We start from the raw sequence: 26,487 nt of genomic DNA on the forward strand, positions 1-26,487 counted from the left end.
GCCAATTCAATTCCTTCTATGATCAAATGTTACAATTTTTGCTTTATGGAGTGATGCCTACTGATTTGTCTAGAGATCATTGTAGGAGGTTGGCTTTGCATAGTAGGAACTATCAAGTGATTTTGGGGGTTCTCTATAGGAGAGGTATTTATAATGTGTTAAGAAGGGTTCATTTGGTGTAAAAGATGTGCTTTGAGTCTTCAAATCCTTGATAGGTGCTACTACATCCTCAAATCCACTCTTCATAAACTTGACTAGCTACCGAATTCCTTCATCCACTTTGTTGGATGCGTTTCCCTAAGGATTTGGAAAGTTTCTCATATTGATCATGCATCATAATGTTCAGCATACGCATCTCTCTTGAAAGCATGTGATCTTCAAAAGGTTCATGAGACAAAGGATTTCCTTCATTACCCATTCATGCACTATGAGCATTACCAATGCTTATAACATCATCTTTTTTGTCATGATTGAGGGCTTCATTAGTGTTGTTTTGATCATTGATATATTCTCCAATGTCTTCTTGAATGGTCTCCATGACTTGATCTTTTCTTTTGTTTTTAGCCATTATGGATAGGTGTTGTCAAAATGACTGTGGGGAAGAAAACTGTCAATTTTCTTAGTATTGGACCAATGCCAATGGTTTCTTGATCCAAAGGAATCTTATATAGTAGGGGTACTCCATATTTTGCAAGATCTCAGCTTACAATAGGGTATATGGGTGAAATGAACTCAAACAGTGCACCCCTATCAACTTGTCTAGGTGTAGTCCCACTAGATCCCTTGTCAGAAAAATTGCTATAACTTTTTCTCCTGGAGTCTGATTACTAAATTTTTTGATTCAAATGAAAGCTACGTCCCCACTTCAAATCAAGCTATCAAGCTCCCAAATTAGATCATGATAGAAATTCCTACAATAGAAATTGTGAACCTGTCCTGTGAGTTCTTGCAACGTGTAAACACCCTGTAAAGGCCATGTTTCACCTTGAAATGGGTCCTGTAGTACTTGCAGACCCCCAACACAACTAATAGCTATGTGATGGGTTGTAGGGCACCTGTAGGTATCCAAGAAACACCTGCAATTGATGGGTACTTGTTGTAGGGCACCTGTATATCTGTTCAAGGATGTCACAAACTATCCTGTTCGGTACCACTAGTCTTCCATTCTTCATCCACTCTTTCCCAAGTGGTCTTCCATGGTCCACCACTTGTGGTGAGGGATAAAATGGTAGGACAGGCACCTAAATGGGCTCTGAAACTCCGGAAGGTGTGCAAATTTCCTTCTAAGCCAGGTTGTGCACCCCTACGGAGTCTTAAATAGCAAGGGAGGGTCACCTCTCTATTGTCTTGCTATCTCATCCAGCTTCAACCTTTTTCCTCAGTCAAAATATACATGGAAAAACTAGTATTCTATCAATCTAGCATAATGTGCATGGATGAATCAAAATTTTTCCAATTCATGATATGCAAGAATTGAGATGGAATAGGACTGAAATGAAATGGATATGGGTAAGGAATACTTACAACAGTGACTCACTGCTTTACAATTCTATTCCACTTATACTGATTGATTTTTTTACTTTCATCCATATTGCATTCAATCACATCAAGCAATTCAGAGTTAGGATTAGCACAAATTTTCCAATAAATGGAAGGAATTAGCAACAATTGGCTACTGATTTTTATTGGGTAAGATGAAAAGAATTCAGCATGACATCATTCAGCCCTAAGTTGGATCTATATTCAATCAAATGGTAATTCTTAAATGGGATTACTCTTAATTATATCTTTTTAACAAATGGATGGCTTAAGCAATTGGATTTTAAAGGGATTAAGAGCAAAATTAAGAAATACCTCCTGCATTGTTGAAGTAGATGATTATGGAAGCTCCAATACCCATATGAGACTTGAAATTCTTCTTCCAAGAAACCATGGCTTCCACTAAATGAAGTAGTGGAAGCCATGATTTCTTGGAGAAAAGCTTGAAAAGAGGAGAGAGAAAGTTTGCTTCTCAAAAGTGACTTTTATTTTATCTCATTTAGTCACTGTAGGTTAACCTTTTGTCCAAGAAGACTCAAAATGACCTTCAAATGGACTACGACCTGCTAAAATGGCTTTAAGCAAGCCATTTTTCCTTCCAGACTCCCTCAAATTCCACCAATCTTTGTCCTGACTTGCTAAAGAACACTTCCACTAGTCAAGGTTTAAACTGTGTAAGCCCTGTGACCGAATTTTGGCCTCCGGGTTACCATGTAACCATGTTGTGACTAGATCCACCATGAAAATGACTTGCCACATGGATCAAAATCCATGCTCTGATACCAATGTAATATACTAGTTCTCACAGCAAGACATATAAATGGAAATTTATGAAATACACCATGTTTACAAGGAAGCCATAGCCAAGGTAGCTAAGCATGAAATAATATTGCCATGGAAAGCTGAGAATCATAGATGTAAGCTGCAACATGAATACTCACCTCATGTCAAGGTGGGACATGTATGCACCCAATATCTTGGTGGCTAAGAGCATGCACCCTCTTAGTTGGTGGGAGGAAGGAACCTCAAAGCATGTATTGCTTGAAATGGCAAAAAAGATCCCTCACATGTTACATTTCCACCTTTTATACTTAACCCCAGCCTAGTCTAGACTAAGGTGATTTATGCTTTATTACAGATATGGGCAAGGGTGGATTTGTTCACAAAACTATGTGTATTGCCACTATCTATAAGGATATATACATTCTTTCCATTAATGTTTCCATGTACTTGGAGAGTGCTTGGGCTCCTAGAACCCGTCCATGCATCCATGGAGATTGAGAAAACTGATATGGGGGTAAGTGGGGGAGGGGGGGGGGGGGGGAGTAAAGTATCAGTTCTAGCCAAGCCAAATGTGGGCAACCACCGAGGTCAAAAGGGAACCCATCCAAAGAATCATAAAATTGATCAGGGTCAAGATCCTCTTCAAATTTTGCATTTTCAACATGTGTCATCATCGGTGGTGTGTCATGTGGGTCCTCATCTACTCTCTCACAATCTTCCAACACATACATGCTATTAAACCTGGCAATGGCATTCTTAAATGGGCATTGGGACATATGATCAATCGTGTATTTATCCCCACACTTGAAGCATAAACCCTTAGCCTTTCAGTCCTTGACAACATCTGGGGAAATGAATCTTTGGCCATTCGAACCTAAGACATTCCGAGTCTTACTTTCAGCATACTTTTTGTCACCTTTGGGCGGAGGTGCTGTTCTGAAACTGCCATGTTTTCTCTGAGCATTAAAAGTGGGATAAGTCGGAATCTTGGGCTACCATTCAATGCATTGTTGCTGCGATAATTTCCAGCATATGGGGGGCGACTAGTGGGGTATCTTTATTGTCCTAAAATGGGCCGTATGCCCTCATTGCAGCAGTATTTCTTGCCATATCATTCAGCCAACTCTATGGCGTCAAACAAGGTGGCTGGCTTTTAAGCCATTACATTAGCTGAGAGATTCGAATCTAGCCCATAAATGTATTTATGTAGTTTGGCCTCATCATTGACAACTTCCACATACATGGGTAGGTTCATAAATTGGTTAGTAAACTCCCACACAATGAGATTACGCTGGTCAAAATGATACCATTGCTTTGCCAAACGTTCCTTCTCTACCCGGGAGACAAAAACTTAAACCATGTGCATCTTGAAATCTTCCCAATCACGAAACTGTTGGTTTTTCCCTTTGAATGTACCTCCACCATGTGTGGGCAAAGCCCTCTAAGTGAAGGGAGGTGAAGATAATTTTGGCCTCATCGGTACGAGGGTAAATGAGGAATTAGGCTTTGAGTTTAGATGTCCATTCCTCTAACTTAGCCAGGGATGAGGATTGCCCATTAAATTTAGTAAAGAAAATATTGTTACGTAATTCATTTGGGCCCTACTGCCCATGCATGCCATGTGCTACATGCTGCCCATATATACCTTGCTGCCCATACATTCCTTGCTAACCAAAATGTCCTTGGGTGCCATGCTGCCCATGCATTACATGTGGGCCGAACTGATTATTAGGGCCTTGCTACCCAAAATTTCCATGCTACCCATGCGCACCTACGTAAGGGCCTTGCTACCCAAAATTTCCATGCTGCCCATGTAGTACATACAAAACAAACTGAACATTGGGGCCTTGCTGCCCAAAACTGCCATGTGCATGCTTCCCATTAATATGTGCATGTTTCGCATGTGCACCCTACATACTCTACCACCCAAAATTTGTACTTTTCCCTTGCATATAGCTTCCACTACAGGGGAGTGTTGTCCCAAGGAGGGGCTGCAAGGGTTCATCATGGGTGACCGGAGGATGGGCTCATCATGTTGCATAGAGGGCTCACCTAGCTCATAGGTGCTATGGGGAAAACCATGGCTACTACCAAAGCCTTGCTGGCCACATCCCGTCTCCAAGGGGGAAGGGCGGTTGGTCTCACAGGGAGGACCATGCTCCTTGGGCAAAGCTAAGGAGGGTGACAGGGTGGAAATAAGGGTGTCCATGCGCTCTACGAGCAAGTCCATCTTAGCCATCATCTTTCTATGATGCTGATCTTTGCAGTTTTCCATCTTCCTATGGTAGTGTCCCAACACTCGATGCTGTTCAGCATGATGGGCCTCATGTTAGCATAGTGTGTCGTTAAATATAGCAAAACGGCTCGTCTCAGGGGCACCTTCTTCAAGCATGTCTTCACAATCCTCTTGGGCAGAGCTAGGATCATTCATAGATGCATGAGAATCTTTGATCTCATGCTAGAAGTCTTCCTTGGCCTTGGCTTTTGGCCTTGACTTTACCCTTATGACCTACCATACTAGGTGCAGTCCACTGGACCCCCTATCACAAAAATTGCAATATCTTGAGCTAGGGAGCTCCCAACACCAAGCTTCTTGATTCAAAACAGAGCTCTTGATCCCCTCTACAAGGCCATGCAAAAATATTTCTCACAATAAATATGCAATTTTTTTGTAATTGACTTTTCAGAGTTGAGACACCTATCTCCCACTGCATACATCCACCATACATCCATCAAGTCATACATGTTCTTTGCCAATACATGTGCATTTAGCCATTATACATCCACCAAGTCATACATTTTCTCTGCCAATACATGTGTATACATCCATCAAGTCATACATTTGTTGTCTATACATGTGCAAGCTGCTTGGATGTCAATGATTGGGGCTCGGGCCACCAATATAGAGTACCTGCACCTGCAAACAAATTTTGGGCTCTGGATCACCGGGAGGTGGGGCAAAGTTCCCCCCGAACCAAGGTTGTGCACCCCTTTAGGGTCTTTGATGGCAAGGGGAGGTCACCCCTCTTTTATCTTGCCACTTCGCTTGGCATCGAGCTTTTCCTCACCCAGAACATACATGGCATACATTTATTATTAAGCAACCAACATGATATGCATTTACAAATTGAGGATTGGGCCTTTCATGATATGCATGATCAATAAGGAAAATGGGATGGGGAAAGAGATCAGCTCTACAAATCAGTGACTCACTGGTTGCATCACTTACCCTTTCTTACAATTTTTGGCTTAGTGATCAAGAATCAAGACCAAGCATGGTTATGGATTAGGAGTTAAATTCTCAGCCAATAGGGTGTGCTCAATCATGCATGCATTTCAAGAAGTGCATAATGGAAGAAGGCAATCGATACGTGATCCATAGCTTTAGCCTAAACAAGAATTCATGTAATTCTTTAATCTCTCCAAGCAAGAGGTTGGGCTCATCAAGTGGTTGGAGAAGAGAGACCAAGACCCATGAGACATACCTTGCTTAAGCTTGGGACGATGGCTGTGTCTTCAACTTTTCCACCAGCCCCACTACTCTCCCTGCCTCTGTTGTCAAGCAGGCCCCAGGAGGAGCTCTACAACTGGCACGTATGCGCCATGAGCATCATGGAGGTGAGCCACCACGGAAAGGAGTTTCTATCTATGATCCAGAATGTTGAATCCGCCCTTAGATACCTCTTCAACATCCTAGAAGATTACGTCATCTTGTTCCTATGGGCGGGGCCACCACATAGTTTTCAAGCATCTATGCTAATGAGGCCATCCATGGGGTAGAGTTCAAAGTTTACCCTCCCCTTGCAGGTGACACCCTTCTTATCGCAGACTATGGATGTGTCCAAATTTGTGATGAGCACATAAAAACATTGATCTTGTGGTGTAACTATTGTGATTGTTCACAAGGACCTTTTGGGTAAGGCTCAGCCTATAACTCCTGTAATGCTGGACTACAAGATCCATGTAGACAACAATTCTTTGTACAACACATCGCCATGCTTTGGAATCTATGTTTGTGGCCTTGTGTTTGATGATCTATTGGCCAAAGGAGGCCTAGAGGCATCAAGGAAGCACAACATTGAGAAGGCTAAGCTTCTATATGACACAATTGATGAGAGCAACAAATTCTTCAAGTAACCGGTAGAGAAGTCAATGTGCTCACTGATGAATGTTCCCTTCACCATGGAGACTCCAAAGTTGGAGGCACAATTTATCAAAGAAGCAGCAGCACATGGAATGGTGCAGCTCAAGGGCCATCGTTCTATTGGTGGTATTACGGGGGCAGCCCTAGGGGATTCAACAAGGTATGGGGTGGCACTCAAGTACTCCAGGGTGAGCCCAAGGTCTCAAGAAAGTGGCTGGAGGTGTTATGCAACCCCTAGAAGAAGGGGGAGAGAGATCTTGCAAGATTTTGGGTTGGAGCTTCCATGGCAGGTTGAGGGTCCTGAGAGAAAGAAGGGGGAAAACTCACTTTTCTAAAAGATAGTCACAGTTACCCATGTCCAAAGGGGTCTTCTTGTAAGAAGAACCCCTAAATTTGCTCTATGAAGCAAAAATGAGCTGCCATTCTTGCCCTTCTGCCTCCAGATGCGATCAAACCTCTAGTGAGCTCCCTAAGAAAGGTTGCCATAGTCTTCAAGAAGGCTAACAACTTGTTTGAGTTCTCCTTGTTTACCTGTGTAACTAGGATTTTCTAATTGTGAAGAAGTGTAAGGAACCTAAATCTAAGGTAAGAAGAAGGATCAAGGACAAGGATTTGATACTAGCTGTAATGAAGGAGACCTAGCTAGCCTAACTAAGGGAGAGAAGAGAGACAAAGACCACAGGAGAAGAAGAAGATGAGAGAGAAAGACACGAAGAAGATAGAGAGAGAGAAAGAGAGAGGAAGAAGGAGAAGCTATGAGAGATGAAGAGAGGTGGAAGAGAGATTTCTTGATAATTTTGTGATGCCTGAGGAAACCCTCTTACACCTTTTATACCGTCAGTGTAACTGGTATTTTCCCATATGCCCGGTTCATTACACTACATAAACCAAATTCGTTGTAGTATATCCAAGTGCCAAATGTGTCTCAATACATAAAGTTGAATAGCTCCCACAAAAAAAAAAAGTCAAATGCCAAATGAGCAAGCAAAGCTCAAAACATCATGGTGATGGCATCCAAGATCTATATAGCATACATCCGAAAGCATAAAACCTAATATATTCTTCATCCCCATAATGGCAATAATGGAAGCAACTGAAGCATAAAACCAAGGTACCAAAGCATCCAATGTGGCTCAGAACGGAGCCTCAAATGTCACCATAGACATGTCCAACCCCATATATTAGTGCCAAGTATGTACATTAGTATATGTTATAGCCAAGAAGCACAAAATCCCTCAATGCATGACTTTTAAGTGAAATACTTGTTGTCCACTATATATACAACAAAGAACCTTGCTTCAAATTGAGAAAAGAAATCTCAAGCCTATTCAAGAAGCATCTCAAGACATGCACCAAGCATCCTAGAATCAATGCATAGGTGTATATGCATCAATGAAGCTCAAACAATGAGATAATGGTTGTCCCTATTCGTATTACAAAAAATTGTCATAAATTGTGAGACAATGGCTAACCTTGGAAGACTCGAATGATGCCTAAACTCAAGCCCAAAGTGTCGACTACAATGCTAAATGAATTCTCAAGAGTGCTCATCAAGAGCTTAGGAGAGCTAGAGATGATGGTCAGGCTGAGCAAGAAGAGGGACCGAAAAACACACACAAATCATATTGATTTATTGATCACTATTGTTGGTCTCCCTACTCCTTATTGAGCCCCGACAAATGTCAAGGAAGATGTCCCTTACCCCTGGAGCAAGCCTTAATGTGTGGGAATAATTGAGGAAGAAGCAAAAAAAATATTCATACCTCGGGCAAAAGAGGGTTAAACTACCATGGAACCTTCAAACTGGAGCTGTCTTGGGTTGAAGCAAACTTAAGGGAAGAATTCCTTGATCTCAACTCTAATACTAGTTAAAGGGAATTAGATCGGAGTGAAAGCATGCGAGTGGAAGCAAGAGCTATGGTGGAAGGAGAGAGAGAGAGAGAGATGTGGGAACTCCAATAGTCACAATATGTGATCCATCTTCCCTTATTCAAATGTCACTAAAAGAATAAAGAATGAAGTGATAGTGATAGGTGCCTACCACCACCTGCAGTACATGTGTGTGGGTACAATTAGTATAACTAATGCACGAGCAGTTAGGCATTTACCCCCAACAAGAAATGGTGTGTGTGTTTTGCAAAACTTGAAAGGTTTTAATGTTTCAATTTTAATAGACATCTTTTTTGAGGTCTAAGAATACTCATTGAACACAAAGCCTTCAAGAAATGAAAATGTGGGATTGATAGTCATGTGATTTTGGGGGGAAAGGTGGTTGAGAGAGGTGTTTTCAACCTCCTTTCTTTCTCTTTACTATCCCTTGTTGCACATATCTCTTTCTCTCCCTCATTTGGCACAACTATTGCTTTTTGTCTATTTTTCTCTCTTGCTTTATCTTTTCCATGGAAGAAGAGAGTGAGAATGAGGATACTGATCATGATACATCTCTTGTGTGTGTTAGTATGGTTTCTTGGTGAGTAGAAGGGTGTTTGTTGTAGGTTTTTGCATGGCATAGACATTGTATATGCCACCATGAGGCTTGCTTTCTTGGTAGAATTGATGATATCCTTGGGCTCTTCATTTTTAGCAATTTCGCTAGGGGGCTACTCATGGATATTCTCAAGACTTGCAAGAAATAATGGCCAAAGGAAGGTGGATTATTCTCAGTTATGAAGGTTTATATCTTGCAAAATGTCAACCATTTATTGGCTGTGATAATCTTTCTCAAAGGTTCAAAAATCTAAAAGAAGAAGAGAAGAGACCACCTTCTAGTCCTGGATTCTTGAGGCCATAAAAATTTGTATAAATAAGGAGGGTACCATCACGTAAATTGAAAAACACTACCATGGAAGAAAATACACCAGCCCATGGGAGGAGAGTAGCTCATTATCAATTCATCTGCATTTTCTCCTTCACATAGCACTTTTCCTGCCAACAATACTTGTACCCCTTGACCTTCAGCCTCTTAATTAGTCCACACTGGACCTCTTGTGTGGCCTCTAACAACCCGTAGACTCACTCAATTCACCCTAATCATACTATCCTATTCTAGTATTTCTACCCATCTATTGGCCAGCTTCGAGACACTTGTCATGTAGAAAAGAAGCATGTGTAGAGTAGAGAAGATGAAGAGAAATGGTGCTATTTAGCTGAGATCAGACTCCACAGTGGAAGTAGCTATGTAATAGTGCGTCAAGTGGTATAGCTACTATGAAAATCAGCACAAACAAGTATTACCTCTCTAGTCCTTCTCTCATCTCCAAACAATGGTTAGAGCTGCCTCACACTCCTCTCTTCTCATCCATCCATGAATTGAACTTAAAGAAAACATTTCTATTTTTATCCTTGCTCTTTTAACAATAAATCTTTCTATGGTATGATTGGTTATCCTTCTCAATGGTCATTCATATGCGTATCTTCTTTACCCTCAATTTTCATCAAGACCATCGTCGAACACATATCAAGGAATCCTGTAAATTTCCTTTCGATCAATTTTCATTATTTTATTTTAATAAAACCTAACTTCCTTCTCTTTTCTAAAATACATAAACCAAGTGGAGCTCTTCAAGTTGGATCTTTAGTGAGGGTGTGATACAATATCAATATTTTTAGGGCTAAATATCCATGGTCTTTTCCATGGAGATGCGGACAATGTGCTTCAAGATGGTGCTTCTCATTGCCTTCTTTGCTAGAGCTTGTGGGGATACTTGTGTTCCTTTGGAGGGTGTTTTTCCTTGCTCTTTTCAAGTTCAAAGTGGAAGATTCTTAGAAGTGTTGGCGTTGATAAATTTGAAGTTGAAAAGTGAAATGGAAGTGTGAAGAATACAGTGTCTTTGGATGGATACCTATTCAGGTGGTCCAATTGGAAGTGAAGTGAAGTGAAAAGTTGCACTTTCTTCATCGGCATGAGGTGCTGATTCCAAGGCAAAGTCTTTCTTAAAAGTGTTTGTGGGAGCTCACAAGATTGGAAGAGGAGAAGCTTTGTGATGTGGTGAGCAGATTATTATATAAATAGTCTTTAGGTGAATCTATATTGTACGCACAATGTATAATAATATATATTCGCATGATATTATGTATTATTATAATTATTAGTTTGTTTTTGAATTACAAGTTTGAGCTTCTTTAGGTGGTAATTTTAAATGAATTAAAATATTTAGTGATAATTCACATTATATTTTTGGCAATGGTGATGTAACTTTGATCGTCACATCTTAGTATTGTTGAATCTTCATCTTGCACTTTAATTGGCTGATTTTCTTTACCCAAGATTGAAATATTGTAAAGGGTAAGTACTAGCAATCAGTGAGTCACTAAATTGCACCCTGAAGTTAAACGTCCCAAAACAACAACTATGGAATTGGGCTACACAATAATTGTGAAGTTTGGAAAGGTTTTAACGGTTGTACTAATGAACTCTCTTGACACATTTGGGTGTTTGGATCATGTTCATTAGCTGTCATAGTGCCTATGTTACGTTGCTTGATGCAGGATTGCCATAGGATCATCCTTAACCATATTGGTTCACATACAACATAACAAAATACCTTGTAAAGTTTAGATTATTCAATGATCTACAAAATGTATCCAACTAAGTACGATTTAAAAATAATGAAAATTTGCCCAAACCAATACCTCAAAATGATGAGAGAGTATATTTTTGAACAAAATTATAGAATTAGATGAAGAGGTTAACTTTGGCTAAGATTAACTTAAAAACTATGTATATTTAGTGAAAATTATATCTAATATAATTTATAGTTATTTCTATAAGCTGTAACTTCTCTTTTTATAGTACATCAAATTATAAATAAATCAAAGTTATTTTTACAAGAAACTAGGTCACTATATAGGTTTAAGCTAGATAATTTGGCTAAGTTAGGGTTAGTTTAAAAGTCTACTTTAGAGGGAAATGACTTTCTAAGTATTTCGTTTCAAAATTGATAAGAGGGATAGCTCTAAGGGAGTATGCCATTGTGCACAATTGATGGCGCATCATTACATCCCAACCCATTTGGCATAGGTATAAGAAGGAAGGCCAAGGAGCCTTGTAGTACAATGTATAGAATAGAGTGACATGTCTTAATGTGGTGATAGAGGCCCATCCCCTAGTGTGAATAGAGTGACATGTCCTAATGTGGTGATAGAGGCCCATCCCCGTGTGAATAGGAAAATGAGAATGTACCTAATCACCAATGTTGAAATGTCCCTCAATCCTCATCTCTCAATTGTTTAAATGAAAATTTACTCATGCTCAACTCCCCCTTTGTCTCATGCTCTCTTGATAGATATAGGGAGGTAACCTAGTTCAGTACACCCATTGATGGAATTCTCTCTGCCACCCTTGTGCAAAGGTTTGTATGCCTTGTGCACAGTTGATGGTACAATCGTGCATCAGCCAGAGAGCCTTATAGTGCCATGTACAAAAATAGATCATGCTTTGTGCAAGGAGAGGCCCAACCCATGCTTGCAACACTCCATTCACACATCTCACCTCTCATTTGGATTTGAAGGGTAAAAGAAAGATTACTCATCCCACCAACTATCTCTCACTCCGTTGATGAATACAAAGGGCAAACCATTCTCACATTCCCATCCAATTAGGATGAACACTCATATCACTCAAGGGGTTATTGATGAAGATTTGTTGGGGCTTGTTTGATGACGATGAACAACGTCTGCTGATGAAGAGGGGTACCTAGGGAGATAATCAATATATCAAGAACTTGGTTTGGATATACTAAGGTTTTGTATATTAGAGGATTTAGATTCTTTGCAGAGTGACATGACACAACATACCAAGGGAGGTGGCTCAAGACTACATCTTGGAGAGTTCAATTGATGAGTTAGCTAATTTGGAAACACCCTTCAATTCAGCACACCTTTTGTTGGAGTGAGGCCTTTTATAATAAGAAATTTCTTTCTTTTCTCCCATAGCAGTTTATTTATTTTTGCTTTGTTTTTTTTTATTTCTCTCCCTACTTCCAAGGGTGTTTCCATATTTTCTCCACACACACACACACACACATTTTTTGTTTTTCTTTTTTGATAACAAAAATCCTAGTGTTCAGAACCAACCATGCCATATCTGTTGGATTGAAAGGAAAGGAAATAGAATAGAGGCATGATCTAAAATAGAGGATACAAAAGAAATCATTTGCTTTGTCAACAGAATCCACATGATGATGACTATCAAAAGCAGTATAAAAAGTATTAAGAACAAAAAGGTGCCTAGCCTACTGTGGCTTCATGAGATGTTCTATATGCCCAAAGGGCTTTTGTAAGCCAATCATCTCAATCGCAATAATGTGTGGCAATCGTCCTTGTGAGGATCAAACAAAGGATGCAATTGGTGACTTTGACTTATAGCCTTAGCTCTGGGGTAGTAGGGTGTGGAGTTACGATGGCAGATCTTGTAGATATATGTTAGCTCTTCCATAATCTTATTTAGAAAGTGAGTACGACGATCATCTATGAGCTCTAAGGGACTACCAAAGAGGACGATTATGCTTTCATACAAGAACAAAGCTATGCTATTATCATTATCTTGTTTGAGAGCTTCGGCTTCACATCACTTCATCACATAATCAATACATACCAAAATGTATTTATTTTACTTCCTTTTGTTTGGAGGGTAAATTGGGCCCATAAATTCAATGCTCCATTTCTTAAATGGCTTCAAGGAAAGGATTAGTTGTAGTAGCATTGCATTGCTTTTTGTAGGCTTTCCCATTTGTTGATATGTATCACAATGCTTATAGTAATCATAGGTATCTTTGTGGAGGGTAGCCACCAATATCTTGTGAGTTGAGCTTTCCTGACACTCTCTTATTTTGCAAAGTATCCACCACATGGCTTGTCATGGCATTCTTTTAGTATGATTCTGATTTGATCTCTTGAAACATATCTCCACATCACTTCATCTTTGTCTTTCTTGTATAAAAAACTACCTAGTAAGGTGTAGGGGGATGATTCCAACAAAAGCTTCTTCTTCTCTTATCTAGAGATACTAGAGGATACTATTGTGTAGTGAGGAGGTTGGAAATTCCTGCATACCATGGGGTTATAGTCTCAACTAGAAACAAAGCTATATCAAGAAGGTTTGGATCATCTTGCTCTCTTTTCTCACTCTAAGTAATTTTCGATAGATGATCAGCCATGGGAATGAATAGGTTTAGTAACCACTTAAAATCAAACCCTTGGAGTAGAATGAGCCATATCATCATTCTACCTTTAACATCTACCTCATGTATTAGGAAAGACAAAGCTTCATGATCCACATAAAAGTTAAAATGTGTTGATAGAATATAGTGCCAAAACTTCTTCAAAGTGAACACCATCACCAAGGACTTTCTTTAGGGAACGAGGATGCACTCTTTGAGCACTTTACGACTTTAGCACACCTTGATGAGCTCAAATTTCAGAGTTTGTTACATTAGGAGGTAGCCAAGCGTCAAATGAAGCAGCTTCATTATTCAAAGATAAGAAGTATACCTTCAAGAATGGGTAGTTAGTTTTATACTATGATGCACATAGGGAGCTATTTCTTGGGAAACTAGAGCCTAAGTGGGATGGTCCCTACAAAATAGTTAGAATCAGAAAAAATAAGTCCACATCATTATTAGCATATGTGCAGGGAGTGGAGTTTAAAAACTAGGTTAATCTAAATAAGATTAAACCTTATTATCTTTAGGTATACTAATGTGCTAACTATCTTGTAGGTTAAAGCTAGACTAATTTGAAATCTGCAAGAGAGGTTGAAAGATTGGTTGATGGGGTGGCTAATTCCCTACTTAGAACACCCATATTTGGAACAAAGATGCCATCAGGGAGGACTTGTTTGGTGGAGCAAAGGTTATAATGTGATTGAGCAACAAGACGAGACATTTGTTTGGGAGATCAAAGTCTTTTGCATCACTGTTTAAGGATTTTGACAAGCATTCCTATTGGATTCAATGAAAAAGGTGGGATGGAGTCTTTGGTTCATCCTTTGAATATGCTGAATTTTTCCTCTATCATAGTTATAAATAAAGGTACTTTGATGGAGCATAGAGAGGTCCCAATAAGAAAGGGAGTATTAGGATAGTCATTAGAGATCCCTAACGTAGAGTCATGATGAAATTAGCTACCTACCTTGGGGTAGGATTTACAAGGGATTTACTAATAATGTGGTGGAATATAAAGCCCTAATCATGGGATTGAATATTGCTATAAGAAAGCTATTCGTTGGTTACTAGTAAAAGGGGATTTTTAGTTGGTTTTGAATCAATTGAATGGGATGTACATAGTATGGAATCTATTCTTCATATCTATTATCACGTTGTTATGAACTTGATTGATGATTTTGAAAGCGTGTCTCTTCAGCTAATTCCATGATATTGGAATTAGTTTGCCAATTCATTAGCAAATTGTGCTTATGAAGAAGACCTCTTTTTCAATTGTGGTCCTAGTTTAGATCTCTCCATTGATGATGAGACAAGACCTGGTCGATTATGGGGACTTTAATAAGAACAACATGCTTTATATGGCAGGCGATGGTTAGTATGGGTAATGCAAACAGTATAGCAGAGACCCATTTACCATTGCTATCTTAGACCCATCAAGTGGTTAGATGACATTTTATGTGTATGCCTCTTGCTGTATATGTAGGAGGTAGGGTCATAATTTGATGCATCCAGTTTAGCATCAAGAGTCCTCTTTTCTCCTTGGAATGGAGCATCTTGTTGTATGTTAGTGCTACTCCAAGGAGGGATATGTATAAGCTGTATTGGTTTTTTTAACTTTGGGCTAAGAGGGTCTATTGTTTTGGATGCACAATGTTATATTTTGTTAAGCCAAGAGGGCCAATTTGTTTGTTGTGAAATGTTATATTTTGTTAGGCCAAGAGGGCCATGTATCTGTTTGGTGTGGGTACGTTTAATGGTTTTGTGTTCTAGTGTTGTACCAAATAGGTCTCTGATGACAGAGTGCTTGGAGGGAGGCTCTTGCTGCGCAGAAGCTTCTTGTGTGGCCAAGTCTAGGTGATATCCTTCCTTTATGCATTCTTTCCCTTTATGTCGAATGGTTATGTGTATCTGTGGGGATTTTTCTTTCTTTTGTTGTGAACCGGTGATCAAGGCATGAAGTCCCATAGTTTAGGTTATATATGTCTAGGGAGGTCTAAGTAGTTGGTTGTCTCTTGTGAAGTCATTATTGAGCATTCTAAGAATTTTTTTAGAAGGTAGTCCTAGTGACCCTATCCTGCTAGCTTACTAAGCAGTTATTTCTAGGAGTTTCTGTTGGTTGTGAGGCAGCTAGAGAAACCTGGGAAATAACAGAAAAAGAAGAAACAATGTATATAATTGAAGACTATAGTATACAGAGGTATGTAAAAAGGGGTTCTAACCCCTGAAAAAAACAAAAATAAATGAATAACGAAAGAAAAATCAAAGAGCGGATAATCATCACCTTGCGAAGGCTTGGTAGGTTTCTAGGGACGAGTTTGACCCGGGGCCGATGCCTTGTCTTCCTTGGGGTGATATCTAGCTAGAAAAATAGGTAAGGAAGGTTAGAGTGAAAATAAAAGTGAGCACAAAAAAAGGATTAAGTGTCGCCTTGTGAGTGCTTGGTAGGTTCTTGGGTACAAAGTTAGGACCTGAGGTCGATGCCCTATTCTCTCCTTGGGTCACTACACTTAGATCCCTCCATTTTACATGCCTGAGTATGAAGTCCTAAAGTATTAAAAAAGAGATGATTTAAAAGTATTTGAAAATGGAAATTCTAGGATATAGGAGTCCTCGTCTAGTAGGAGTTCCTAGTCCGATTGACCTAAGTTAGGTAGGCAATTCAGCCCATCACTTAGGATGGACTTCTTTGGTAGTTCTTTTTAGCTTGTATGTGTTGGAGTAGTTGGTTAGTGACTAGCTTTGGATCTCTATTAGGTTATACTTGGCCTATCCCTTTTGGTTTTCATGCCTTATCTTGTCAAGGGTAAGATGAGAGCTATTTTTGTCCTTTGTTGAGTCTTATGTTTTGTGGTAGATTGATGCTTTTCATGGTTGTTTTTTGTGCAGATTAGTTCGTGGATTTGATGGTCTGAGTGGCCCTATCCCATGGACGCTAATGAGAGTTGGATCTAAATTCCTAGGAAATGTAACATAAATGTAGAATGATGCAAATTTAAAGTAGAAGTGGAAGCTCGATGGAAGCAGAAGATGGAAGTAGAAGACATGGATCCGACAATTTTAAGTAGCTATGGAAAACAAGAATTAAAATTTCTTCAAAAGACCAACCTTCTCAATGGTTGCAAAATTTTCATAATTTTTCTAGGTACTGGATTGAAGAAATACAAGTTCTCGATCGTTCAGGACTTCAAGATGAACATGTAAAAAATTTTGGATCACGAATCGGGTGCTGGATGCAGGAGTAGCTAAAAGCCAAGCGGCACAAAGGACCAAGGAAGAGTGTGAAGAGGACTTTGTAGGGAATTGGGTGTGATCCAAAGGGCCCCCAACCCCCAAAATCTCATGAGACCCACTCGGGGGGCGAGGCAGGGGGTAGGCTTTTTTTCTATTAAAAAAGGGGGCGACTTTTTGTAGATGATGATGATGATCTAGAGGTGGGGAGGCCAATGATGGCTGTGAAGACTCACCTAATCTGAAGATGTTGGTCTACTTCTCGATTTTTTTGGTCTATTTTTCTTATCATTGCACAGGAAATGGTGGCTTGAAGGGGAAGAATAGAAATTAGTGTATCTCTCCCCTCCCTCTCTCTCCTCTAAGAGGCAATTCATGCAGGTGGAAGAAAGAGAAGAATGGGATGAAGTATGTTTGTCTGACATGTATTGGATTCTTGCAAAATGCTAAGGGTTGATGTTCCATGCTATGTAGAGATTGATGCTAGGTTTGATGGCTATCCACACATTCAATTTTCATGACCCAAAACACGTAATTTAACAATATGTCTATTTTATGAAGAAAATTTGCTTGTTTTTTACCGTTTATGATCCAAATGAAGTGCGTATGGAATGAAAAATTGTATAAACTTTGTTTGACATTTCATTGAGGGTTGCAAGTGATAATATGTAGAATCTATAATTTAATGTGGTTGTTACTAATAATTAAAAGTCCAAAATGTAATATTTAATGTTACTAATAATATGTAGAATCTATAATTTAATGTGGTTGTTACTAATAATTAAAAGTCCAAAATGTAATATTTAAGTGAAAAAATAGGAGTTTTTACCATTTTGGGTGGAAAAATCATTCCTACAAAATGAAATGGAAGATAATGATAAATCTCAATAATCCTAATAATGTTGGATTAAAAAATCAAAAATAGTAATTTATTAATAAATATATATATAAAAATCAAGAAAAATAGAAAAAATAGAATTTGTGCGTTCAAAAAATTATACATGTGTCCATGGATGTATGATAGGGTTGTATCATGAGGTTTTTTTTTAGCCTAATTTTTTTCCTATTTATATGTTAGAGTGTGTATTTACTACTTTTCATACAAAAATAATGCATTGAAACATTCTCTACACCTACCACCGCAAGCATAACACTTAATGGTAGGGAGAGGGGGATTTGTGAGTGACAAACATAGGTTGAAATATAATTTTAACGATGCACTTTAAATATAGGACATGTTTAGTTTGAAAGTTAAAGGATTCAGTAGCATGAGTATACTCAATGTTGTTCCCTATGCAACGAAGCAAATGCATTAGTATGAAAGCATGAAGATAATCGTTTATGCATTATCACAATACTATTTTGAATAAATAAAATGGTTGAGCATGATAGATCATCCACCTTTGCATTGCATTTATTACATGTATTGGAGATATATATCCTGGATGCATAGCACCTACTTTTATGGACATCAACCTACATTGAGAGGGTGAGGAGTCCCAAGTTGTAGGGTTTAGTATGCTTATTTCTTTGGCCACCTTATTCAATGAGGATAATACTTTATCTCCTAGAATGATCGATTTAAAGAGGGGACTATGTATTGTACTTGTTATATATTTGAATGGTGCATCTTGAGGCCAATCCTTGAGGTGTAAGAGAGCTTCACATCCACTTCTTTCATAGGCCTAGGGACTTTATTGTGTTTGGTAATAGTTGTAGGGTTGGCAATCCTTAGGCCACATCTTCACATGAGAATGCTTTTAAATCTCTTTCAACAAAATTGGGCAAGAACATTAGGAGCTGTTGGAATGTCAAATTAGGGCAAAAGGTATCCAAGTCCTTCACCAAATCATACTCTTTTATGGGATCCATGGGCTTTTCCAACCAGCTAGTGAATGGGGCGACACCCACTTTCATTTTTCCTCTTCCTTCAAATAAGGATTGCATCACCACTTCATCTATAACTGGAGGTGCATCCATCTCTTTTGTCTCTTGGACCTGTAGTTTTGCATCTTGGACTATCTTTGTATCCTGTTCTGGCATTGGACTATCCTATATTGTATTGCTTTGTGGCTCTATTGGAAGCTTAAACTTAACAACTTTTGTAGATGGAACATTCTTTCTTAGAGCTATTGGTTCTCTTTTCTTGGCTTGCATAACTGCAGCTACCTCCATTTCTACTAGATTGGAGGTAGCCTCTTGATTCGTTTGTTGGTTTTCTATGGCATTAACCTTGGACTAGGACAATCTTTATTAGTAATGTGGCCTTCTCTTTTGCATTGGCTACAAAGGGGTTTGTAATCCATGGATCTTCAAGGGTTTGAAAAATTTAGGGAGATATGACCATTCTCTATGCATCCATAGCATTCTACTTTTGATCTATATCCACCACCAGACTATTTTCCTCTGTAACTTTGGGAAGGGAACCTCCTCAAACCAAAATTAGGGCCAAAATCTCTAGGCTTTGAGCTGATAACTTGGGTTGTCTTCTTAGATTCTAGCAGGTTGAACCTTGCTTCCTCCTTTCATGCATCTCCTTTTCACAAAGTAGATATCCTCTCTCTGTTTCTTTCTTAAGAAGTAAGAACAAAATTCTCCAAGGATAGTTGACTTTTGAAAATATTCAACGGCTAAATATCTCGATTGATGGCATGTTCTGCACCAAGTATTCGATCACATCACATCTCTTCACATCTTGTAGTGTTGGACATGCTAACAGTATTCACTTTCAGTGTCTACATGCTACTTTGTGATCACAGTAGTCCTTTAAAATTTCTCCTCATGGAGTTCTTGGAGAAGGATTTTGGGGTGTCATTGTAATCATGGCATAGATAGGTTGGGTTGATGTAGAGAGTCCTCTATTCTAACTTTGGTTTAAAGCTCCTGTTGAGACTATTGGTTACTAGCTTCCATTGTTGTTGTTGATTTGCCAATGTGGAAACTATTTGAGGCCACTATTTTTGTGGTTGAACCATCATTTGAGGCACTACCCATGGCCACTGTGGAATCTCTTGCTAACATTTCTTCTAATTTCTTCTTTTCAACATCTTTGAATTCTAATTTCATGCCACTGCACAAGGGAAGATATTCAATTCTAAAGGTATTAAAATTCATTCTTCTACCGATTGCCATAGTGCCATTGTCCTAATAGTACCAACTTCGGAGGGTTTCAATAGTATAAGTTGTAAAGAACACTTTGTTTATTATTAGATATACTCAATACCCCACCCTCATAAGGTGCCACCAATGATCCATGGTAATCTAAGTTATAAGGCTCTCATTATGAAGAGAAGCCATGTGTGAGCACGAACATTGGGTGGGTTCTTACTTGTATGTCAAATGAGGTCTATGTGATCGAATGCCAAAAAGGTCACCTTTGTAGATCTAGCTTTTGGGTTAGTTAGAGAATTTATGTTGGTAGCAACTCGAGGCATAATGCATCAAGTTACATGGGTGTGGGAGTTATCAAGGATCCCTATTTTGGGGTTTGAGAGTTGTGAAAGTGGCCTCTAGTTGGGGGGTCGCTAGCCCCCCTTAACAGGGATCCAAGAGCAATGCCCCCAATTTGACAATAAATAAAATATTCAATGGAATATTTATTGGCCAACTACAGAAGATTCATAATATGGTGGCATATGCAGACTAGAACACCTTCTCGGGCTATAAAAGGAAGACCCTTCTAAAGCTATCGTCAATCTACCTTTCACCCAGTCAAAGCTCTTCCAGATACCCTTAAGGTCTTTACCTATCATATGTCTAGATTGCCATCTAAGCTTCACAATGGAAGCGCACATGTGGACAGAGTCATCTTTGTATTAGTTCATTTGAAATTAAAGTAGCCTTTGTTCTTCTTATATTTGCTAATAATGTATTCTCTACTCCTTGTTCAGGTTCTGTCTGTTGTGCCATGTAATTTCTACATGATATCATAGCCCAAGGGGCATTGAGAAGTAAAGAGTACGGGAGAGGTAAGGGCTTCAATAGTAAAGAGAGGAAATGCCATTTGCTATATCAAGTAGCACTCTTGGTGCATCAAGTAGTGGTGCTACTACACTAGAAATTCGAACATCGAGGATTCATCCAACAACCTTTAGTAAAGGCAATTTAGATGGTACTACTAACCCCAACACGAAGAAAGCAAAAGGAAATAAAAAAGATGCAAAGCAAAGGCGGAAAAAAGGTAGCCCGATAGAAGAAAGAAGAAAAGAAAAGGCCAAAAGCGCAGGGGCAACCTTAAAAAGCCCAAGGCAAATGCAAAAGGGGAAAGGTGCATTTTAAAATACAAAGGCGCACCCTGAAATCTTGTAGAAGAGTGCCAGGCGGTGGAAGATTCGGAAAGCTAAAACAAAAGACAAAGACAAAGGCCAAGGCAAAGAGAAACGGAAGACAAAGGCACACAAGGAAAAGCGCAAGTCAAAACTTTTGTGAAAGAGCATAAGCGCATCATGGTTTAATTCAAGGAGTGCCGGGCTCTCACCCGTGCAATTTGTACATGTAGACGGGCGGTGGAAAGGAAGCTAGGAAGATAGAGGGACAATGGGAAAAGGGGCTAGGCCATGGCCGGCCATGTAAAAAAGGGGAAAAGGGGATGACCGCCCAAAAGGGATTTAGGGTTTTGTATATAAAGTTGAAAAGTGAATGAGAAGATCATTCTTGTGTGTGGCAAAAAGTAGCTCTCCTCTTCTTCTTCTTCTTCTTCTTCTTCTTCTTCTTCTTCTTCTTCTTCTTCTTCTTCTTGCTTGCTTGAGCTTGTGCTTGAGAGAGGGAGTGTGAGAGTGTGAGGGAGTGAGTGTGTGAGGGTGAGGGACCATGGGGTGGAGAAGCTCTCCATCTTCTCCTCTCTTCTTCTCTTCTCTTCTCTTGCTCGCGGTGATGGAGCTTGGAGCGTGGAGCTTGAGGATGGAGCTTGCTTGAAGCTTGCACTTGGATCGTGGAATTACCGGAGTGTGCGGGAGAGGAGGTAACTTGAACGGCATGGAGGTAAGCTCACTACACCCATAGATATGGATGGTGCATCGGCTATGTGAGAGGTAGCCATTAGTGCTCGGCTTGGAACGCTTGAAACAATAAGCGGTCCGTGGGTCTTGGTAGTTGAGCGAAAGCTCCCACATTTTGATTCCATTGCCGGGACCAATGGATTCAAGCCTTGAGCGCTTGCGCGCTTCGAATCGAGCATCGAAGTAAGGGTTTTCCCCAAACCAATACTTGAGATAGGTAGGAAGTGAGGGGGTTGAAGATGGTATTCGATCTCCTTGGCAAGTAGGTTTTTTGCTTTTTTGAGATTTATGTTGTGAGACGAAGTAGTGTAGGTATTTACTTTGTGATTTGGATGCATTAGAGTAGGAGAAAACAAAGAAAAACAAAGAAAATAAGCATTAGGGTTTACTGTTGCAAAACAAGGCAAAAACAGGGCAAAAATCGTGCAAAAAATGGTAAAAAGCTCGCTTGTGATGCCTAAGATCGGCAAGTGAGTGATTGGCAGCAAATTTCATGAGGTTTGGCAAAAAAACGCTCCGCGCTCGGCATGTCCGAGTGATGGCGATTCTGGGCCGAGTCCTAGAATTGGCCCTCGGACCACTCGACTCGGCCTTCGGTCCACCCGACTCGGCCCTCGGCCACTCAGTCCTCAGACCATTTGGCCCACTACCACGCGAATACCCACCACTCGGCCCGTCCAAATTGAGCACTCGGACTAACTTGTCCTCAGCCCACTCGGCCCTTTTGACTCATCCTCGGCCCACTCGGCCCTCAGACATCTAGGTTCAGACTGGCCGAATTTGGCATTCGGACAGTTATATACGGTCCCTTCTACTCGGCCCTCGGACGGGTCCGAATTGGGCATTCGGCCCCTGTAATTCGAACCTGTTGTGCCGAATTGAGATTTCCTCAAATTTTTACCTGAAGACGGTAAAATTGACCAAGAGACCACATAGAGCCGAAACCCTATCACAGGTCGATCACTGGGTTGAATCTTAGAGAAAGTAGTTCAAAATTTGGCTATAAACAATCTCTCAGATCACGTATGGCATTTACCGTAACGGCCCTACAGGCCGGGGGGGACTGCCCCCCCGGACCCCTGCAAAGGGGCCCTCTGCCCCCTCCACACCTCCCCCAGGTAGGTTGGAGAGAAAACGCGTGCCGTGACAGGTCCTCCAAATTTGACCCTAGCATAATAATGGCTCTACATGAACATGGATTCTCACTAACAAAAGAGCAACCAAAAGCCCATGCCCGGACCTAGAGAAAAAGAGACCCTAGAACCTCAATGGGCCAATCTAGCCAACAAAGGAAAAAAGGCCACACTGCAGAAACACATACGTGTTGCATTTGAACTGCATCTAGTCAAAGCGGAGAGCAACAACATCAAGCTACAATAGCGAGAATGACTAGATACAACAGTCCTGACAATAGATGCTCCTTGAATAGCATTGCACTGATGAGCCAAGACATCAATGGAGAATCCACATCTGGTCGTGCAATTGGGGACTCAAGGGCATTTGTCAGAAGGCTTAAGTTTACAAGCCAAGACCCGGAAGATGAAGACATAGTACCACATGCTTATCTTAGGGTCAAACTCACCGCAAAAAGAGAGCATACTATCGATGCTATGATTGATGAAGGAGCAGATTTTAATGTCTTGACCTATGAGGCATGGACCCTACTAGGCCAACCAGAGCTGACACCGACTAATGCAACTCTTAGCCCTTATGGGGGACCTCCCCAAGCACTCATAGGGAAGTGCAATATCCTTGCAAAAATTGAAACTGAGAGCTTGCCTATCTTATTTCATGTTCCTTCAAATGGTGCTAAATATGGTAAGGAAACCCTCCTGGGAAGACCCTTCAAAAGGGCAACCAAATGTGAGGCTGACTACGTAGCTCAAAGGATACACCTGACACTACCTAGTGTGAGGATAGTCACAACCTTTAGCAAGGGTGACCTCATTGAACCTCAGGGGAAAGGCAAGGAAGGCGCTAACGTAGCAGTCAAGCCTAGTAATGAGAGTAAGGAGTTGTGGGAGGAGTTGATGCAAGCGCAGGTTGAATAGGGAGAACCAGTGAGTGAGGCCATACTTGAAACAAAAAGGTCAGGAGACAAGGCCAAGGATAGAATTGGGACTTACAGATATCGTAGAAGACCACGAAAGAAGCCCAAGCCTTATAGACGAAGGCATCGATGGAGAACTAGCACAATGCCTCGATGGATTTCCAAGGCGTTGCTTCGTGCTCAAGGGTATTATGCAGGCAACCGATGGATTTGGGTACCAAAACCCCCTGCTAAACCACCTCTGCCAGAAGCCCAAATTATGTCAAAAGCAAAGAGGCGTAGGAGGAAACCTAAACGAAAATCCAAGTCTCGAACCAAAAATATTGGAGCAATTGAGCCCGTCACGATTGAAATCAAGAAACCGAACATGACCTATCAAAAATTAGATCCTCAGCCTACCGTGCTTAACAAGCAAATATCGGAGGTAACTGTCGAGTGTGCACGAGGTCCACTAGTGGCCAAGGAGCCTTTGACTTCCCAAGAGGATAATGAGCACCACAGGCACAACATTGCTCATGATAAGGCTGATTGCTCAACGAAGCTAATAGCAGAATCGTCTAACAATCACGAGCAAACCATTCAACCAGTGCCAGGTCCACTTATGAGTCCTAGATCTCCTACATCCTCTTTTTCCAAACGGGCACGGGAAGCACAACAGCAGTCGTCGCATGTTCACTCCCAATCTCTATCTCCATCAAAGCTTCCAGATGTCCAAGAGGCAGGACACAACACCACCCTTAGCTCTCCACCTAAGGATATGCCTGTGCAATCCACCGTGGCTAGCTCAACTGATACTCGATCTACACAAGTGAGTGCTCTAAGGTCAAAAAAATACACTTCCAATTGCCCTAAGGACTGGACACCGCAATCCACCAATAGTAGCAAGTCCACTGAACTCACTGCTAGTACTTCAGATCAGGGATCACAGCAGTCACAGCCCTTGGCCGTGGCAATGCCCCTTGCGGAACGTTTCCTTAGTAGTTCACCTGTGGAGGAGGTGTCGCAACCGACTTCATTAACAAATCCAGCACTTCCAAAGAGCCTAAAGCCTAGGCTGGAGGAATTAAACACATGGGAATTGGCGGAAGAGCTAGACTCTTCCAATAGGGAGACAGTTGTACCCTCACAACCTGGCGACGCTAATTAGCGAGCCACGGCTATGACCAGTGTGGACACACTAGAGAAAGGAAATGCTAAGGCCCAACCAAGCACAACAATTGTTGACCTAGTCCAGGGTTCTGAGTCGTTGAGAGATGCACCTTCACTGACCAAGACAAAGAGGAGAAAATAGCAAAAACAACAACAGTTGCAGGTGGTTGTGCACCCCAAGAACATTGAGACGAAGAGTGCTGGAGAGTTGATGAATAAAGCATTGAGTCCACCCACCAATGAACCCATTGATGCCTCTCCTAATAGCGGTGAAACCTCAGACACATCCATGTGCGTTGAAAAATCAAAGCAGTCGTTACCATCAATGGCTGCTTGCAACACTCAATCCACTGACAATGGAACTTGCATTGACCAGTCAAGAGTGGATATAACACTGTCACAATAGGGTGACAAACCTATACCAGTCACATCCAAGGAAAACCAAGACGCAATAACGAAGCCTCAGGAGAAACATGGAAACCCCAAGAGCGTCAGACATCCTAGCGTTGACCAATCTTGCTCATCTAGGCTTGAGCCCCTAGATATGCTAAAGCCTAGGCAAACTCCTAGAACCTTGCATGAGATAGCAATCGATCAAGCCCTCGTTGAACATAGAAGTGTCACCGAGTGCTTAACTGCGTTGGATGCCAAGCTCAAGGTGTTCGCACATGTCTATGTCCTGGCAGACATGCGCACATTTCCTAAGGAGCAGCTCGAAGAATACTTGCCATTTCCCTTATCTTGGAAAGAGAAAGAACATCTTGACGAGCACTATAACAAGCTCTTGCATGAACGCATGCTACTCATCTCAGGCGAGGAAGCCGACGAACTGCGCTTAACTGTCACATTCAATGATGCGCTCTGCCAACCAAATCTCTTAGAGATAGAGCAACTAAAGCGACTGTCAAAGGGCTGAAGTCAATTTGAACAGCATTGGTGTGAAAACCACGTTACAATGGCCGAACTAGGAGCTCAAATCATGACAGTCTTTGAGGAGCGATTGGCCAAATGGCGGTCTCAAAGAGACCCAACCTATGTGGCACCAACTTCCCTTCGAGTGTGCTGACTACCATTCGGGGTACGGACTTGGCTGAACCTAGCCAAGAAAACTCTTTGTTCGATAAGGTTCTCACTAAGGAGGAGTTACATGTTTCCAGTAGACTCGGGCAAGGTTCCATGCTACTCGATGTGGAAAAATATCTATCGGTATTGAGTAAGCTTCCACGAGTGCTACATGCGTGTGCCACGCTCCAGTACAATCTCAAGTTCTACAATTGGTTTCTATCCTCGTGAAGTGACATGGATTCGTAAATATGTATAGATATAAACAATGATTTTTGTGAGACCCTGCATGGACAATATCAATGCACACAAGCAATGATAGTCAAGCGTAGGGAGAAGAGTTGGGTCTGATAGGCTAAGCTCCTCAAGTCC

The 26,487-nt window shown here is 40.8% G+C and overlaps 1 pseudogene; it reads left to right on the forward strand.

The window, feature by feature from the left end:
- The first annotated feature begins 5,672 nt into the window (after positions 1-5,672).
- Positions 5,673-6,801, forward strand: LOC148013838 (phosphoserine aminotransferase 1, chloroplastic-like; annotated as a pseudogene).
- The last annotated feature ends 19,686 nt before the right edge of the window (positions 6,802-26,487 follow it).

This window comes from Lygodium microphyllum, chromosome 25 (genome assembly GCF_053477565.2).
Source record: "Lygodium microphyllum isolate KBCC chromosome 25, Lygodium_microphyllum_v1.1.10, whole genome shotgun sequence".
Classification (NCBI taxonomy): Eukaryota; Viridiplantae; Streptophyta; class Polypodiopsida; order Schizaeales; family Lygodiaceae; genus Lygodium; species Lygodium microphyllum.